The sequence below is a fragment of the Leucoraja erinacea genome, chromosome 7 (assembly GCF_028641065.1).
Source record: "Leucoraja erinacea ecotype New England chromosome 7, Leri_hhj_1, whole genome shotgun sequence".
In the NCBI taxonomy this organism is placed as follows: domain Eukaryota; kingdom Metazoa; phylum Chordata; class Chondrichthyes; order Rajiformes; family Rajidae; genus Leucoraja; species Leucoraja erinaceus.
Genome location: NC_073383.1, coordinates 30129911 through 30150673, shown reverse-complemented (window position 1 = coordinate 30150673; position 20763 = coordinate 30129911). Strand labels below are relative to the sequence as shown.

Genomic DNA, 20763 nt, shown 5'->3' with positions numbered 1-20763 from the left:
ATGTCAATTTTGAGTTCCCAAGTTATGAATGCAGACCATCTGAAAGATGCTACGACCTGGGCTGTATCTACTGCGACTGCATGAGGGTCCTGAGATACCAGATCTTGAAGTTCCCTTTTTGTGATATCTTTTAATGTGGTGTGGTCACTGCACAACATCTAGCTCACAACACAGGATGAATCCAATGGGCAAGAGAGATGATGACAACTGAGGACTGCATTGACACATTGATGGACACATCCACTCATGAGTGCACTTGCCCACTTGCCCACTGCCTCCATCCACACTTTCCACGACCCCTCACCCTTTATTTTCCTTGTCCCGGAACTCTTCAGATTAAGTATTGTGTAAGCCTTGATCCCAACCAATAGAGTCGACCTAGTCCAACATGACCAGTGTCAAGCATGGTTGTGTCATTGTCCCATTAATTCCTCCCCACCCCCCACCCCCCTAGTCCCATTCCTCCAATCCTTCTTGTGACATGCTGCTCTCATCTCCACCAGGTTTCCCATTTCCATGTTACTGCATTTGGTGCTAATGTTTTAAATCCTATAATGGAAGAACGAACCATGATCATTTTGGGTGATCATTTTGTGGAGCACCTGTGTTCTGTGAGGCATGACCCTTAGCTTCCTGTTGCTTGGCCAATCTCTGTGGTCTTCTACATTGTTGGAACAAAGCTCAACATCAGTTGCATCAATTAGGTAGTGAAATTGTAAGGGAGTGGAGCACATGGGTAATTTGATTGTTGACTGTGGGTTGTGATGAACTTGACAATTTCTTGTTGGCTCTGTATAATGGAGGGAAACATTTCTACAGAGGTAGTATAGAGTTAGTGAAGGAGCTGATAAGCACTTCATCTGTAGATTTGTGCAAAATCAGCATGTTTCAGCGAAATTGTGTTTCTTGGGTAATGGAAAATGCTTGGAGCTAAATAAATGTTTAATTCTGTCAGGGACAAAGGGTGGAAACCAGATGCTATTTTTAAGTCTGAGTAGTTTGTGGAATACTGTACTTTGGACATTTGAATGAAGTAGTGTCTCAGGTTAAATATCCTGCCCTTAGGTGGTATGGCACTTTTAGAAGCGGAGAGTAAAGGCTAAAGTACACTCATTTGAAGCAGAGGAGTGTACTGTTGCATACATTCTGTTGGATGAGATTAAATTTATATCATTTTATATCATTTTAAATCTTGTGCAGTGAGTCACAGGAAATGCAACCTCAGGCGGACTTGAATAGCAATGCAGGCATACCCAGTTGAAAGAAACTGTCAGCTTCATTTAGGAATGTTTTCAAAATGGTACTCGTCACTTGGAGATTGTAGATTGCTTTCTATGTAAATAAACATAGAGTTGGAATCTTGGCTGGAAATAAAAAGCACATTATTTTCACAGCTCAAGAGGCTACACTGCAGCCCATTGCGTTCATGGCACCTTCCATTTTGCCGATTGGTTTTCCATGACCATTTATATTTCCTTTAGCAAACCATGATTCTTGCAGAGTTCCAGATCTTAAACTACTTTCCATGTAAGAAGAAAAGTATCCCTGTTGATGCTTGGGCACTTTGCAATGGTAATGTCATTGATTGTCAAGGACAGGTGGTTAGATTTTCTCTGGTTGAAAATGGCTATTGCCTGGGATTTTTGTGTTGTGAATGTTACTTGCCACTTATTAGCCCAGAAGGTCTCAGAATTGTTTAGGCACACAAACATGAGCAGTTTCATTTGTTGAGGTGCTGCGAGTGGAATTCAATATTATACAATTGACAATGTAATCCCGTAAATGACGGGAGGAAGATCAAGGATCTGAAGATAGTTGGAATATTATGGTTCGATTTAAGTGGTTTCAAATTAAATATGCTCCGTCACGCCTTAATCTTAACTGGACTATGACAAACATTCTAATTCCATGAATCCATTGTGCAATACAAAATGCCACGTTTTATTTGTGCAGATGATTCATCTTGCTAATATGTATTATTAAGAGTCAAGAGTGTTTTATTGTCACATATACTAGACTAAGTGGGACTCGTTGGGTCCCTGTCACACGGGAGGCCTGGTCCCCCAACGCAATCCGTTCCTCCAACGCAGGATTCCACCACTCACCCTTAGCCCCTAACTGCGCAGGCACGGCTCATTCCCATCATCCCCCGGCACTCCATCCCCCTTCTCTTCACCCTCCCTCTTCTTCCCCCTCCTCACCTCTCCCTCACCTCTGCTTTCCCCTACCCTCAGTCACTCCCTCTCTACCTCCATAACTCTCCTCACCTCTCCCCACCCCCCCCTCTATCCCCCCCCCCCTCCTCCCCCACTCTCCCTCCTCACCTCCCCCACATCCCTCCCTCTCCCTCCCCCTACCCCCTCCTCTCCCTCAATTTCCCCACTCTCCCACCTCACCTCCCCAGGATCTCGAGGTTGCCGCTCCTCTCCCTTCTTGCGTGCCCCGGAGAAGCATCAGCCGTCGGCACCCTCAGAGCCAGGTTCAGCGGCCAGGCCTCTGGATCCCTGGCAGGAACGCCGTGCCGGCAGAAAGCTGGGTGCCAGCAGGCAGGTGGGCACCGGCAGGCAGGCAGGTAGGTGGGCCGTGCCGGCAGGAAGGTGGGCGCTGGCAGGGAGGCGGAGTGCAGCCGGTGACTGACAGCGGAGGTTTTTAAACTTTAATAACTTTTAATAAATACCTCCGGAACAAAACTTGGTGCATTTGCCGCACAGGACAACAGTGAGTAAGGTGGCGGAAAATCGCAGCGCTATCGCGTACCATTTTTGCACAAATGTAAAAACAACACAAACCGGAAGTTAGCAAGATGAGAGTTTTAGTTATGTACAGATGTCCCAACACCAGCAAAAGTTTCACAATTACAGCAGAGCCTTTAGTTATGCTGCACCACGTGCAATCTCCCTCTGCACCTTGTTGGCTCACTCATTCCTACCCACCCAAGCAGTGCCGTGTGTGGCTGCTATTTGTATACATTGGGTATGCAAGCAAATAATTTCACTGTGCTTAGTCACATATGACAATAAAGTATTCAATTCCACCTGCCCAGGTACTTTGCCCTGCAACCTCAAAAGATGTCATAAGGTCATGTGATGCGAGCACAATTAGGCCCCACCACCTATTTTCATACCTGCCCCTCCACCTATTTTCGTATCATCTGCAAACTTGGCCACAAAGCCTTCAATCCCCTCATCCAAATCATTAATGTACAAAGTGGAGAATAGCAGGCCCAGTACTGAACCCTGAGGAACTCCACTAGTCACTGGCAGCCAACCAGAAAAAGCCCCCTTTATTGCCTCTCTTTGCCTTTGCCCTCCAGCCAACCTGCTATCCATGCAAGTATCTGCCCTTTGATACCATGGGCTCTCATCTTCCTTAGCTGCCTCACATGTGGCACCTTATAAAAGGCTTTCTGAAAATCTAGGTAAACAACATCCACTGACTCCTTTGTCTGTCCTACTATTTATTTCTTCACAGAATTCCAGCAAATTCATCAGGCAAGATCTCCCCTTCACAAAACCATGCTTACTTTGATCTATTTATCATGAACTTTTAAGTACTCCATAATCTCATCCTTCAAAATGGACTCTAAAATCTTACCAGCCAAAGAAGCCCGACTAACTGGCCTATAATTCCCATTATTCTGCTTTGCTCCCTTCTTGTACAGTGGGTAATATTGGCAATTTTCCAATCATCTGGAAAAGATGTAACACCGATCTCTATATCTCCTCCCTCACATCCAGCCAGGGACCCCAGCTTTACTTCCATGTGAGAAAGAGGTTCACATGCACTGCCTCTAATCTCATCTACTGTATCCTGCGTTCACCGTGGCTTCCTTTATATTGGCGAGACCAACTCGCCGACTGTTTCGCTGAGCTCTTGTGCTCAGGTCATCAAAACCTACGGGATCTCCCGGTTGCTAATCATTTTACCTCCCCTTCCTAATCCTATACTGACCTTTATGTCCTGGGCCGCCTCCATTGCCAGAGTGAGGCCACATGCAAACTGGTGAAATAACACCTAATTTTCCACTTGTTATGAATGTAGTATTCTCCAATTATGCTGGAGAAAGGTCCCGACCCAAAACATCCATGTTCACCAGATATGCTGCCTGACCTGCTGAGTTACTCAAGCACATTGTGCTCACGCAAAAGTTATCTGGACACAAAAACTATAAGGTGATAACATGAGTTGTGAGCAGTAATAGCTGTGAATTAGAATATTTAATTTTAAGCTAATGGAGCTTTTTTTTGTATTTTTAAAAAACATTTTCAAATTGTTATGTATTAGATCATACGATGTTACTTTTATTACAGAATTATAATTATTTCTGTATTATATTTGTTGACTTGAAGACAAATTGCCCGAGTTTGTTAAACGCATTCTCTTGCCTCTGCAATGAATCCTGTGGACTAACACCATTGTCCTACCCCTGACATGTGCATTCTGATAGAATTTGTAGGCCCCAAAATAGTTATCTTCACATACAATGCAAAGAGATTTTTAATTTTGTATAATGACGTGCATTTTGGGATATCAGTCATAGTCATCGTGCATTCACTATCTCCAATGGTGATGGCAAACATTATGCCCAATATCCAAAACAAGCTTATGGATCATTACAGTGGCTTCCCTTCTACAATAGATAATGGAATTATTCAATGTCTTGTCAATTAACTTTACTTCTTTGACCCAGACTGAGATGGTGGGTCCTTGCTTTTCACCCTACAAGTAGTCGTATTCAATGGACAATCTTCATTATTTCATACTGTCCGCTACCTTCTACAAGATTCCACTACCAGGCATCTTTGTCTCCCCAACCTGGTCTGCTTTCCAAGGCCATGTCCAGCCAGAGATTTCCGGGTGCACTCTTCCATCTGCACCAACTGTTCCTGCTTATATGACAGCTTGCTCATGCAACCATGGACAATACTATTTCCTGAAAGATGAGAAAGGAAAGGTAACTCAAACAAATCACTTGCACACCTTCAAATTTAGTTTATTGCATTTCCTGGTCATGATGAGGCCTTCTCTGTACCGGAGAAATCACATGCAGATTGAATGACAGAACACTCCATTCAATATGCCGGTGTGGCCTTGAATTTCCACAGCTTGCCACTTTAGCTTTCCATTTCCTTCCACTGTTGTTGCCATCCTAATCTATTCCAGCAAAGCCCAATATAAGATAAAGGAACGGCACATCTTCAATCATGGCCGTTTGTAGCCTTTGGGACTATAGAATTTGCCAGTTTCACATGACCTAGCCTTTCTCATGGGCCGTGGAAAGGGGGGGGGGGGGGGGGGGGGGGGGGGGGGGTTGGGGGGGACTGAATTTTTAGCGATGTTTCCCCCGGGAGTTTGCGGATGTAGTGACTCACACGGGCGGTTCAGTGTCTAGGAAGCACCAACCTCATCCGTAACACGGTGAACGTGAAGGGGGGGTGGTGGAGGGAGGGAGGGAGAGTGGAGGCTTCCCACACTCACACACGGAGCCGTGTGGAAGCGAGCGATGAGAGGAGGGGCCCGGGGTCTGAGGGCACGAGGTCAAGGGGTTGGACTAATGGAGAAAGCTGCTGAACAACCAAACCTTCCTGCTTCCGTTTATGGAGGAATCAGGAACAAAAAACAGAGCTGCCATGTCAAACACTGGCTAACCCTGGATAGATTCCAGGTTCGGCTCTGGTCTCACACCAGGAAGGATGTCAAGTGTTCATAGGGAAGCCAGAATGGGTGAGCAATGAAAGGTCTCAGTCATGCGTAGACTCTTGGGCTCTTTATGTTGCACGGGAGGGAAGTAGGAGACTGAGAGCATGTTCACAATCCTGTGGTGGGACAAACACGAAGTTGTTCTAAGAGACGTACAACATGGACTTCGGGTGATCACACCAGAGGCAACGGCAGATGTCAAACTCGGCACAAAGTGGAGAGACAGCGCTTCAGGAGACCTTTCACAAAGAGGGCTTGGCCTAGCACTGTAAAAGTCTGGGAGGAAGGGCAAGGCAATAGGGGAGATAGACACAAAATGCTGGAGTAATTCAGTAAGGCAGCATCTCTGAGAAAATGAATGGGTGACGTATCGTTTCGGGTCGGGACCCGTCTTCAGAGATGCTGCCTGATCCACTGAGTTACTCAAGCATTTTGTTTCTATTTTCGATATAAACCAGTGTCTGCAGTTCCTTCCTACACAAGGCAAAGGGGGACCTAGGAGGGTGCTCGTTCAATGAGACAGGCTAGGCTCAATGGGCCAAATGGCCGCCATCCACTGCACCCATCGACTCCAGCAGCAATATTGGTGCCAACCACACCTCCCTGCACGTCAACATCACCAGCGCGACACAACCCCTCTTGCGTACCCTACCCACCCAGGGTGCTCTGCCCTCCCTCGGGTCATGGGGTACTACATATGCCACCCGGTCTCACTGACACTGAGCCCCGTTCCCGGGGTAGTCCTGCCATCACCCCGTCCATCTACACACCCAGAAACACAGCGATAAACGGAGCGGGCGTGGGTGCTCGGTAACCAAGATCTCGGTGACCTGTCGCCCAGATCCCCCGGTAACCGATTCCCCTGGTACCCAGTGACCGGTGTCCCAGGTATGTGGGAGATATATCCCCCCACTTTTGGGGAGAATATATCCCCCCATTTGTTGTGGTGGGGGATGGCCTGTATTATTATCCCCCAGTTTTTGGAGGTCGAGCAGTAACAAAAATAATAATCACCTGCTCTTATCTTTCATGTCGGCTCTACATTATCTTAAAGGTACCAAACAAAAAACATTGAAATCATACTTCTACAAGGCACTAAAACATGATTTTAAAACATCAAATTTCAAAAAGTCCCTACTGTGGGACCCTCCCTCTCACACCCTCGCCCCACCCGCTCAGTTACTCCGCTCCCTCGCCGACTACCCCTGAGGCCGGTGATCAGTGATCGCTCAACCCCCCCACTTTCAAAAACGCTCCACGGCCCCTGTTTCTTGTTTGTATCAATACAGGCTTACTCTAATGCAAAGTCATCCACTTTAACTAACTTTTAGACACAAAATGCTTGAATAACTCAGTGGGACAGGCAGCACCTCTGGAGAGAAGGAATTGGTGACGCTACTCCAGCATTTTGGTTCTACATTTGGTGTAAACCAGCATCTGGAATTCCTTCCTACACATTAAACGCTTTTTTATTCGTTTGACAAATGCTCTCTGATCTATTGACTATTTCCAGTGTTCTCTTTTACTCCAGATTTTCAGCAGCTGCTGTATTCTGCCTCTGTTTTTCTTCTATTCTCATTCAGCCTACGTTTACGCTCCCTTAGACGGAACTAAGGGTTCATTAAATGGAACTATGACAATTGTGTTACCTGGGCAATTTTGACCTTAGCCCTATGACTCATTTCTCTCCATTCCTCCCTACCTCTGCAACTTGTAACATACTTGTTCAATCACTTTTATATTTTATCACTTTTACATTGAGATGAAAATCATTCACCTGAAAATTAACTCTCTTGCCTCAGATGCTGCCTGATGCTGAATCCACACATTTCTGATTTTATCTTGACCACATTTATTGATGACAGATTTTGGATTTTTCATTACAGCTAGAATCATTGAATCTGCATTAAGCAAGCATTGCATAGAATATAAAGCACAGGAATTATTTAGGAGTAACTTGACTGAGCTGGTGTTTATACTTCACCGATCTACCTCTATCTATATTCTATCTACCTCTCCATGGCCATTTTTTCATATCTTTTTGTTCTTTCCTTCTGTATTTTATTTGTCTAGTTTATTTTTGAAATCATTCAAACTATTAGCAATTGGTTCCTTGGTCGCAGGTTCCACACTGTAACATACTCAATAAAGAGTTTGTTTTTAAATTTCCCTGTTTGATTGAACATAACTGTCTTCTGTTGTTGGCTAGGAAGGAACTGCAGATGCTGGTTTACCCCGAAGTTAGACATGCTGGAGTAACTCAGCGGGACAGGCAGCATCTCGGAAGAGAAGGAATGGGTAACGTTTCGGATCGAGACCCTTCTTCAGACCCGAGATGTAACCTATTCCTTTTCTCCAGAGATGCTGCCCGTCCCACCGAGTTACTCCGGCATTTTGTGCCTATCTTCTGTTAATGGCTGCTAGTTTTGTATTTTCACATAACTGGAAGCATTCATAATTTTAACTATAGTGCCTTCCATAATGTTTGGGACAAAGACCCATCATTTATTTATTTGCCTCTGTACTCCACAATTTGAGATTTGTAATAGGAAAAAAATCACACATGGTTGAAGTGCACATTGTCAGATTTTAATAAAGGTAATTTGTATACATTGTGGTTTCACCATGTAGAAATTACAGCAGTGTTAAAACATAGTCCCTCAATTTCATAATGTTTGGGACAGGAATGTCATGTAAATGAAAGTAGTCATGTTTAGTATTTTGTTGCATATCCTTTGCATGCAATGACTGCTAGAAATCTGCGATTCATGGACATCACCAATTGCTGGGTGTCATCTCTGGTGATGCTCTGCCAGGCCTGTATTACAGCCATCTTTAGCTTATGCTTGTTTTGGAAGCTAGATCCTTTCAGTTTTCTCTTCAGCATATTAAAGGCATTCTCAATTGGGTTCAGATCGGGTGATTGACGGGCATTCAAGAATTGAGCATTTTTTAGCTTTGAAGAACTCCTTTGTTGCGTTAGCAGTATGTTTGGGATCATTGTCTTGCTGTAGAATGAACCGCCGGCCAATGAGTTTTGAGGCATATGTTTGAACTTGAGCAGATAGGATGTGTCTATACACTTCAGAATTCATTATGCTACTACCATCAGCAGTTGTATCATCAATGACGATAATTGAGCCAGTACCTTCAATGGACACACATGCCCAGGCCATAACACCCCCACCACCGTGTTTCACAGATGAGGTGGTATGCTTTCGATCTTGGGCAGTTCCTTCTCTCCTCCATACTTTGCTCTTGCCATCACTCTGATATACGTTAATCTTTGTTTCATCTGTCCACAAGACCTTTTTCCAAAACTGTAGTTACTCTTTTAAGTACTTCTTGGGGAAACAGTAACCTGGCCATCCTATTTGGCTAACCAGTGGTTTGCATCTTGCAGTGTAGCCTCTGTATTTCTGTTCATAAAGTCTTCTGTGGACAGTGGTCATTGACAAATCCACACCTGACTCCTGAATTCTTCTGCCATCAGCTGTGGAGGTCTGTGGAGGCTGATGTCTTTAACAGTTTTATTCATGTTTCTCAGTTTCATAATGGCTTCTTTGACTTTCATTGGCACAACTTTGGTCCTCATGTTGAAAAACAACAATAAAAGTTTCCAAGGGTGATGGAAAGACTGGAGGAAATACTATTTACTGAGAGCTCTCTTGAAGGAGGCAATTGAACAACTCAACAACGTACCTCGGTGACTGCCAATCACCCCCCCCCTCCCCCCCCGGACACTCCTCCCACAGGAAAAACACTATGTCTGTATATATGCTAATGTAAATATTTATTCAAATCATATGCTATGTCGCTCTTCCAGGGAGATGCTAAATGCATTTCGTTGGCTCTGTACTGTACACTGCCAATGACAATTAAATTTGAATCTGAATCTGAACACACCTGAGCAATTACAAATACCTGTGAAGCCATGTGTCCCAAACATTATGGTGCCCTGAAATGGGGGAACTATGTATAAACACAGCTGTAATTTCTATATGGTGAAACCAAAATGTATATCGGTGTAATTGCAAATGTAAATATCGGTGGGGGCGCTGCATGCCGGCAGCCCTGCCAGCAGCATGTTAGTTCTTTCTACTTTTTTTGTTTTTTTAGTATGTCCTAATGTATGTTTTTAATGTTTCTTTGTTTCTTGTGTGGGGCGTGTTGTGGGGGGTAGGGGGAAACCATTTTGGTCGCCTCCTCCACGGAGAGGCGACTTTTTCCATGTCACCTCCCCCATGGCCTAAGGATCGGTGTGGCTTTTGCCGGAGACGCGCCCGGGGCTTCAGCTGCAGGCGCAGCGTGGACCCTTTCGTCGCCGAGCAGGCGAGCCCTCGCCGTGGGTCGCCAGAGGGAAGCGCTCCATTCGCTGGCCCGCAGTAGCCTGAAGCCGCGGTCTGCGGAGCTCCAGCTGGCGCAGCGTCCGCAGCCTGGGATCCCTCGTTAGGCACCCGGGAGGAGAAGAGCTCTGACCGCCGACCCGCGGCCAATTCCTACAGCGGGCGTGGCGTGGACTTATCATCAGGAGTGGGGTCCCTCGCCGGAGACCCCTGGAGAGGAGCCTCCGATCACCGGCCTGCAGCCTACATCATCCAGAAGCCGCGGACTGAGGTGATTCCAGCTGGAGGGCGTTCGGAGCCTGGGATCTCTCGTTGGGGAGCCTGGAGGAGAATAGCTCCGACCGCCGGCCCGCAGCCTACTTCTAACTGCGGGCGCGGCGGGGACTTACCATCAGGAGCGGGGTCCCTCGCCGGGGACCCCTGGAGAGGAGCACCGACTGCCGGTCCTGTGGTCTGCGGTGCTTCCGGCTGCGGCGGGGACTTTAGATCTTCGACCGCAGGCCTGTGGCCTACACCAACCTGAAGCCGTGGTCTCTGGTAGGGAAGCACCGATTCAGGACTTACCTGGATTTTACCTTGTCTGCACATCTGGACGCCCACAGCGGCCACTGCGGAGGGTTGAGGCCCCGACCACAGGGGAAATGGAGGAGGACTGGCCAAATTTTGTGCCTTCCACCATAGTGATGAATGCTCTGGTGGGTGTTTATGTTAAATTTTTATTGTGTTTTTGTGTGTTCTTTTTTCATTGTGCCGCTGCTGGCAAATTCATTTCACTTGCACTTTATGTGCAAGTGACGAATAAAACTGATTGATTGATTGATTGATATCCATGGCCTTTATTAAAATCTGACAATGTGCACTTTAACCACAAGTGATTTTTTTTTTCTATTACAAATCTCAAATTGTGGAGTACAGACGCAAATAAATAAATGATGGGTTTTTGTCTCAAATTATGGAGAGCACTGTATCTTCATCACATCATGAGAGACCTCTTCCACCCCTGCAACGGACTGTTCCAGCCGCTACGGTCAGGCAAATGCCTCCGTTGCCATGCAGTGAGAACGGAGAGGTTGAGAAGGAGTTTCTTCCCAGAGGCAATTCGGACTGTAAACGCCTTTCTCACCAGGGACTAACTCTACAGAACGTTTTTCCTTCTATTATTTATTATGTAAAAGAATATGTGTGTTATGATTGTGTTTATAATTTGTTTGGTTGTTTTGTTGTTTGTCTTTTGCACAAAAGACCGCGAGCATTGCCACTTTCATTTCACAGCACATCTCGTATGTGTATGTGACAAATAAACTTGACTTGACATTGCCTTTTTTTTTTGTTGAATATTTTTGTTAAAAAAAGAGCATCATCTGGTTCAGTCTTTCCTTAGAGCTGTAATTGCTCTTAATACTACCTTAGATACTACCTCTATAAATCTTTTCTACTTCTTCTCCCAATGCTTCTGTGAGTAAGGAGAGTAGATAAGTGCATGGTACTCTGAGCTATATATTTGATATAACTTCAGTACTTGAACTCCACAAAATAAATCCCAGTACCTTCTTACTAGCCAAGGTCCCAGAAGACTGGAGAGTGGCCAATGTTGTTCCTTTGTTTAAGAAAGGAAGTAGTGTGAACCCAGGGAACTATAGGCCAGTGAGCCTAACATCAATGGTAAGCAAACTATGGGAGAAAAATCTTCAAGATAGGATTTAATCTTATTTGGAAGAGAATGGGCTAATTAGGGACAGCCAGCATGGCTTTGTACATGGAAGGTCATGTATCACTAACTTGGCCAATAGTTCCCTGGATTCTGGTCACCTACTTTGTGGGCTGAATAGCTTGTTCCTGTGCTGTACTCTTCCAAACTTGCTCTCTAATTTATCTCTACTGCTGTTAAACAATCTATACACCAGGATTCTGTTACTATCTTTGGTTCAATTTGATTTAAAAGATAGGCGGTATTCCTGCATTCCTTACCAAAGAACATAACTCAAATGATTCATATTATCAAATTAATATGTTCTTTACTGCCCACATTAAATGTTTCATGCCTTGCTGTATGATGTCATCATTATTGTCAGTGTTAATTATAATATTGTGTTATTTATTAATTTTGACATCGAGTTACTTGATTCCATATCCAAAGCATTAATATGTAACAGTGATACTAGGAGCATTGTCAGACTACTTGAAGAAAAAAATTCTTCTTTTTGCCTTTTGATTTTTCTAGCTAATTTGTTTGCTTCTAATTAATTACTATGGACTTACATCTCATTACTAATTCTCAGTCCATCACTTTTATGTTGTATGTCCATTTTTTTTTGTGAATCTATATAATATTCTGGTCATTATTTTATCAGATGTTCTGTCCTCAAGTCAGTTAACTCAGAACCAGAGCAGGTACAACATCCTTCATCATACTTGATATCTCGGGTAAATGAACAATTTTATGTGCATCCTAAGAGCTTCTCTTGTCCTGAGCCTTTTGTCTTATCCATGGTAGTGAAACTCCCTATTTTCATGCATGTATTCTGGAAGGCTAGCAAATTAGAATATAATTGCAAACAATAAATTCAAGAGTGGAAGACGAGTCTCATGCAAATTACATCCCCCCCCCCCACACAATTGACTCCATCTACATTTCACGCTGCCTCAAAAGCGGCCATCATAATTAAAGGCTTGTTCTACCCCGGTCATTCCTCCTTTTCCCTGCTACCGTCAGGCAGAAAGTATGGAACCGCCAGACTCGGGAACAGCTTGTTCCCCTCTGTTATCGAGCTTCTGAATCGTCTTTAGTTTAGTTTAGAGATACAGCGTGGAAACATGCCCTTCGGCCCACCGAGTCCGCTACGATCAGCGATCCCTGCACATTAACACTATCCTACACACACCTAGGGACAATTTACACATATACCAAGCCAATTAACCTACATACCTGTACGTCTTTGCAGTGTGGGAGGAAATAGATGATCGAGGAGAAAATCCACACGGTCACCGGGAGAACGTAAAACTTCGCACAGACAGCACCCATAGTTGGTGTAGGTGCAATTTAGATTTATGCTGGCTATTGTTGGCATATTATATTGTATATTATATTCGTAAAGCCAACAGTTTTAAACCTGGGTTTTATGATGGACGGTGATTTTAAATTAGATAAACAAATAGGCGCAGTGGTTAAGTCCAGCTTCTTTCACCTAAGGAAGCTGGCAAAGGTGAAGCCTATTCTCGAGCGGCAGCATTTTGAAACAGTAATTCACGCCTTTATTTCATCTCGGCTGGATTACTGTAATGCGCTCTACACTGGAGTCTCACGAGCTTCGTTGACTCGTCTCCAGTTGGTCCAAAATGCTGCCGCTCGCCTTTTAACCGGAACTCGAAAGAGGGAGCACATTACGCCAATTTTGGCCTCCCTTCACTGGCTTCCAGTGCACTTTCGAGTTCATTTTAAAATTCTTTTATTTGTTTTTAAATCATTGAATGGCCTCGCCCCGCCTTATCCTGGCGCCTCAGGTCAGCGGATCAGCTGCTCCTTGAGATACCAAGGTCTAAGCGGAAGCTCAGAGGGGATAGAGCCTTTTCTGTTGCTGCACCGGCACTCTGGAACACCTTGCCGCTGCAGATCAGACAGGCCCCTTCACTGTCCATCTTTAAATCCTCCCTAAAAACTCACTTTTATTCACTGGCTTTCGACACTGGCTGAGACATTGTTCCTGTTTTAGTGCTTTTAATGTCTTTTAATTTTTTACTGTTTTTATAGTCCTGTCGTCTTAATGGTTTTAGTAGTTTGTAATAACTTTTTGTTGATTTCCCATGTACAGCACTTTGTGGTAACTGATGTTGTCTAAAAGTGCTTTATAAATAAAGTTATTATTATTATATTATTTTGTCTAGATATTTCTAGCAGTATTATTTTGAACATTTGAGGGCGGGCTCTTGGTGCTTAGTAGGACGTTATGTATAGCGTAATGACCAGATCAGGAGGTGAAGAGTACACAGTTATCAGAGTGGAAAGGACAGCAGATAATAAGAACGAAAAAAACAATTTGTATAAGAATAAGGAGGATCTGGTATGTTCATCTTTTTGTCTGTACAACTACTTCAATGAAGAACTGGAAAGCATGCGACTGGAAGATACGTTCTTTTGTCTGCATAAGATCATTCCCACATTCCCATGTAGTAATGGCAATGGTAAATTGGACATTAAAAAAGTTAGAAATTGCCATTACAGTCAGGATTGAACCCTGGCCTGTGACACTGCTAGCATTGTAAGCCAGCAACTCAGCCTCTGCACCACTGTGCCGCCACTGTGGTCCTTCAATAAACTAGTGTTTCAATTCTCCTCTACCCCATTGAGCCACCTTATTGAACTGTTGTGCTACAATGCTGAGAACTATATTCTGTACTCTATATCTTCCCCTTTGCTGTATCTATTGAACTTGAGTTTGACTTGATTGTATTTATGTTGATCTGTTTGGATAGCATGCAAAACAAAGCTTTTCACTGTACCTTGGTACACGTAGCAATAATAAACCTGTTCCTAAATTAGAGTTTTCTTGAGGAATAAATACTGCTATGCCATGATAGATAAAGCTTAGAGCTAATTTCACAGAAAACATTTCAAACACATGTTCAGCTTGTTTGTGGGCTACAAATAATCCAGCAATCCAGGCTTAGCGATCGCTTCGCCCAACACCTCCGCTCAGTCCGCAATAACCAACCTGATCTCCCGGTGGCTCAGCACTTCAACTTCCCCCTCCCATTCCGAATCCGACCTTTCTGTCCTGGGCCTTCTCCAGAGTGAGTCCCACCGCAAATTGGAGGAACAGCACCTCATATTTTGCTTTGGTAGTTTACACCCCAGCAGTATGAACATTGACTTCTCTAATTTCAGGTAGTCCTTGTTTTCTCACTCCTTCCCTTCCCCTTCCCAGCTCTCCCACAGCCTACTGTCTCTGCCTCTTCCTGTCTCCCCCCCCCCCCCCGGAAATCAGTCTGAAGAAGGGTCTCGACCCGAAACGTCGCCTATTACTTCGCTCCATAGATGCTGCCTCACCCACTGAGTTTCCAGCTTTTTTGTCTACCTTCGATTTTCCCAGCATCTGTAGTTCTTTCTTAAACAGCAATTTGTACTGATAATTCACCGTGGTGGTCACATTTGAAGTTATGCTTTGTGGCTTTTATTGAAAACTTGGCAGTCCGAAAAAGTATCTATTTATTTAGCACTACAGTTGTAAATTGACAGTGGCTTCTCTTCAACCAAGTGTGCAAGTCTTGAATAATTTAGAAATCCTCATTGACAGTTATATCCCCACCTTATGATGTTGTTGAACAGAACTTGAAGTATAAATGCAAGATATTAGTTTGAAATAACATCACTTATTGAAAAGCTGAAAGTGCTATCCACTTAAAACTCTTGGTTCTCAGTTATGTATCCATAGAATTTCATCAAATTCTTGGGAGTGTCTACGGTGCAGCAGATAGAGTTGCTGCCTCCTTGCAGGTCCAGCGACTTTGATCCAATGCTGTCGTTAGTGCTGTCTGTGTGAGATTTGCACATTCTCACTGTGACCACATGATTTTCTCTAGGTGCCCCAGCCTCCTCCCACATTCTAAGGATTTGCCCCTAATGTGTTGGTGAGTGGTAGAATCTGGAGTGGGATGGAGCATTGGTAGAAATGCTTCGAGAATAACAAGATCCCTGCAAATGGTATTTGATGGTTGGTGTCGGCTCTGAGACAAAGGACCCGTGTCTGTGCTCAATTGAATATTCTTGTCATTTAAATTTTATTTTGGCACAATTTATATTTGAAACATTCTGCAACGTGTACTTATTTTAGTTAATCTTTTTACTAGGTTATATATTCACAAAGGGCAAGATGCAACAATTACTGCTTTTAGAATAACAAAATCCCTTGACATATTTGACTGAGAAATCACCTAAAGTTGATTTGATAATTTATAGTTTAAAATAATTTTCACTTCTTAATTATATTTGTTTTATTACCTAGGTGTAAATACTACCTTTAAGGTGACCATCCTACAGTCCAAATGAGAGCAGACAATTCAGTTGTGATCGGTGCGATGTACACTAAACCACACTAAGACGAGAGCTTCTTGAATAGTGGTGAGTTTCCAGATTGCAAATAACTGTTCAATATTTTAATATTTCATATCTGGGCACATGTTGAAATGTTGTTTGTTCAATCAGAATTTGAGATGTTAAAATTGTTTTAATGTCTTAATGAGTTCAAAAGCTAAGTTTTCACATTGGACTGAAATGATTTGTGTTGTAAAGCACAAGGTTTCTCAAATGTTAATCGTAAGTTTTGTGAGTTTTCTTCATATGATAATGACAAAAGTGGTTATAATTTTTATTTCGAATATTGTGGAGTGATGTAAAATAGTTAAATGATTTGTGCACTTTTTCCTTTTTCTGGCTTCATTTTACATCATGCTTTTTTTTGTGACCCAGGGTTGATTTTATTCTACCTCACAATGATTTTATAATGTAACCTAGTTCATCACGGACAAAAACACAACGTGCTGGAGGAAATCAGCGGTTCAGGCAAAATCAGGGAAGGAAGGGATAAGGGATCGGTGACATTTCAGTTCAAGACCCTTCTTCAGACTGATGGGCCTGAAGAAGGGTCCCAACCCAACATTGCTGGTCCATTCTCTCCACAGATGCTGCCTCACACATTGAGTTCCTCGAACATTCCACACCTGCAGTCTCTTGCATCTCCTCAACGAGTCTTTGGTTACACCTTTAAGTCGCTTTTGTGTAATTCTGTAAAATGTATCAATATCCTTTTCTAGGTCAGGAGCTTAAATTTACATATAAGTATATGATGGCCTATTTACGGACTAGCAGCCAAATGTTGATTGTGCTTATCATCATGACAAGCTGGAAAATAATTTCAATATATCAGTCTAGCATCTTTCTGGAAAAGCCAAATTGGTTTACTAATGTTATTCAGGCCAAGAAACCTACCTCCTTGCCTAGCCATATTTCAATTCCATGCTGTACTTTGGATTCTCTCAGGCGAATTAGTATAGGCAATTCATTTTTTCCCTGGTATATCCCACCAGCCCTAAAACTGGTGGGATATAAGAGAAAATGATTAATAACCTTAATTCTTTACCCGATTGGGTAATGGACAACCAAACTTTGGACAAAACTAAACTTTCATTATGTCCATGTTCTATTTTTGGTGTTGTAACAACCTAGATTTTGTTGGGAAATGCTGGTAGTTGCATGCAGAATGTGCTCCCAAATACTGGATTCCCTCTCGCGTAGTTGAGCACTGGATCATATAATTATGATAGTTAACTTGCACAAACCCCCCCCCCCCCCCCCCCCCCCCCCCCCATAAAATACTGGAGTAGCTCAGTGTGTTTGGTAGCATCACAAAAGGATCTGGATAGGTGACGTTTCGGGTCTGGACTCTTCTTGGGACTGAAGAAGGAACTTGACCCAAAACATCACCTATTCATGAACTCCAGAGATGCTGCCTGACCCACTGAGTTACTCCAGCACTTTGTGCTTTATTTGTAAGCCAGCAGTTCCTTGTTTCACCTGTTCAGCCAGCACTAAGGTTGGGGAATCCATATACATAGCCTGTGCCTGGTGACATCAGGCACAGGATTAACAACGACATTTATTTATATGCAAAGGCCAAACGTAAGTTTTGGATCATTTATATTGTTGCTTAAATTAAATAATTTTAGTTAAATGCATTCAATTGTTTTTAAATGTACTGAACTTGGGTTTTTTCAGTTTTAGAATCATAGTCATACAGCACGGAAACAGACCTTTCAGCCCAATTCAGCCAAGATGCCCCATCAAAGCTGGATCCATTGGTCGCAATTGGCACCTTTAAATATTTCCTATCCACGTATCTGTCCAAAGATTTTTAAATATTGTTATTGTGCTTGGCCCAACTACTTCTCTTGGCAGCTCGTTCCATAAACCCACCAGCTTCTGTGGAAAAAGTTGCCCCTGGTTATTTGACAGTTTCTGTTAAATCTTTCCCCTCTCACCTTAAACCTTTGGCACCAAGTCCTTGATTCCTGTCCCCTGAGGGAAAAGTGCATTCATGTATCCATGCCTCTCATGATGTTATACACATTTACAAGATCACCATTCAGCCTCCTGTGCTTCAAGGAATAATGCCCTGGCTTGACCAACCTCTCCCTATAGCTCAGGTCCTCGAGTCCTGGTAACACCCTCGGAAATCTTCTCTGTACTCTTTCCATCTTAATGGCATCTTTCCTATAGCAGAATGAGCAAAATTGAACACATTACTCAAAATGTGGCCTTGTCAACATTTTCTACGACTGTAACATAACATCCCAACTTCTATGTGTGAGGAGGAACTGCAGATGCTGGTTTAAACACAAAATGCTAGAGTAACTCAGAGGAGGAGAACTTCTTCAATGTCCCACGGAGTTATCCCAACTTCTAAACTGAGGTTTCTGATGATTAAGGCCAGTGTACAGATGATCTTTATCACCATCCTATCATCTTGTGAACTTTCAGGGAACTATGTACTTGTATTCCTAGATCACCTTTGCTCTACAACACTCTCCAGGGCCCTACTAATCTTCGTGAATATTCTGCCCTGGTTTGACTTCCCAAAATGTAACACCTCACACTTACCTGAAACTGCTGATTTTTAAAACATTTTTATTGTCTGATTTTAATAATTCTTTTATATTTTTGAAAATCTGACACTTTTTTTCTACTACTTTGACTACTGGCTAAACTAGCAGGCATTACTTAACAAATGTCAAAGTTACAGTCAACAGTTACATAGGTGCAGCACAGCCTCCTAATATACCTGATGCTTTTAATGTGTGTAAGGCTCTGCCATTGTACAGGATCTTGATGGTAAAAATCGGGTGACTTCTGTCAGGAAATCGACACTGGAGGATTGTAAAATATATCCTCATGTAGGTCATCATCAGCTGCCATGGCCTTACTGTTCAGAGGGTATTTGTTGGAAGTATCAACTCACATTTTGTACTAACTAGACTAAGTGGGACCCGTTGGGTCCCTGTCACACGGAAGACCTGGTCCCCCGATGCAACCCGTTCCCCAATGCAATATTGCACCACTCACCCGTTCCCCCAGTGCAACCCGTCCCCCCCCAACGCAATATTGCACCACTCATGCAGAGGCCCCAACCGCGTCGGTACGACTCATTTCCCCTCATCCCCCAGCACTCCCTCCCCCTTCTATTCACCCTCCCTCTTCTTTCCCCCTCCTCCTTCCCTCCCCAATCCCCCCTCACCTCCCCTCCCTCTCCCTCCCTCCCTCCCTCTCTCTCCCTCCCTCCCTCCACCTCTCCACCCCAACCCCCTCCCCCCCCCCCCCCCTCCCCCTCCCTCCCTCCCCCCCCCCCTCCCCCCCCCCCCCCCCCCCCCCCCCCCCTCCCTCCCCCCCCCTCCCCCCCCCTCCCCTCCCTCCCTCCCTCCCCCTCCCTCCCTCCCTCCCTCCCTCCCCCCTCCCTCCCTCCCTCCCTCCCTCCCTCCCTTCCTTCCTCCACAGGTCCCTTCCCTCCCTCCCTCCCTCCCTCCCTCCCTCCCTCCCTCCATCCATAAAAAGCAGCATCTGCAGTTCCTTCCTCCACAGGTCATTCATTGTTAGCTGTGGTTTAGATCCCATTGACTTGACGATTGGACCAGTTTGCATCGTGCGTGCGTCTCAAACTCCGCTGCTCGGCCCGTCCCCATCCTGTCCAACCGTCCGCTGCTGCCGCGCGGTAAGCCCCGCCCGCCCACTGCTGCCGATCGGCCCGTCCCTGCCCTGCCCACCCGCCTACCTGCTTGCCTACTCGCTGCCGCTGCGGGGGGGGGGGGGGGATGGAGTCGGTGTTCGTCACGGTGGGCACCACGAGTTTCGATCAGCTGGTGGAGAAGATGTCCTCTGAGAAGGCCATGAGGGTGAGTTACCGCAACGGCGGCGGCTGAGGAGATGGACCCGGAGGGACGGGTGGATGGGACTGCCATTGGCGCAGAGGGCGGGCGGAGGAGAGACGGGGAGCAGGGCCTCCACTGAACCCCCTCCCCGCGGCCGCTGCTGGTGGTGGGGGAGACGATAGACAAGTTACTGTGAGGAGGGGAGAGAGGAGTTTGTGAGTGAGGCGGGACAGGCCGCCGCCGGTGGGGCAGGAAGAGGCATCGCCATCCCAGCCGTGGCATTGACTGACAGGAAAAGAGACCAAACTGCGTGGCGCTGACTGAAGGAATCTGCGCACGCGCGTTTTTTTAAGATTTCTAAACGTCGATAACTTTTATAATATACCACCGATCGGAAACAAACTTGTTGCACTCGCAGCACAGGAGAACAGTGAGTAACCTGGCGAAAAATCGTAGCGCTATTGTGTACCATTTTTGCGCAAATAGAAATACCCTGCAAACCGGAAGAGCACAAGATCAAAGTTTTAGTTATGTATAGAAGATAGAAGACATAGATAGATGTGGAAGTTTTGACTGAGTGTAGATCGGTAGCACAATTGAGAGAGCGAGAGAGAGCGCACTGGATGGGAGTGCTTCATCATAGATGTGATTGATATTCAATAATATTTTTCAAGGATGTTTGTACCTCAAAATCCTCTTAAATATAGGGTATATGCTATTAAGTAAATTGCAGAACACCAGCCAGCAATAAAAGTACAGAATTGTGTTTTGTTGCTTTGTTTGTGGTGGCACTGTGTTCTTCTGT

General features: G+C 44.6%; 1 long non-coding RNA gene across 1 annotated transcript in view; it reads left to right on the top strand.

The window, feature by feature from the left end:
• Window positions 1-20763, top strand: part of LOC129698817 (uncharacterized) — a 72604-nt gene that overhangs the window by 25151 nt on the left and 26690 nt on the right. Inside the window, exon 2 of the long non-coding RNA XR_008723731.1 lies at window positions 16046-16161. This is a non-coding gene — a long non-coding RNA (uncharacterized LOC129698817). The remainder of the gene's footprint in view (window positions 1-16045; window positions 16162-20763) is intronic.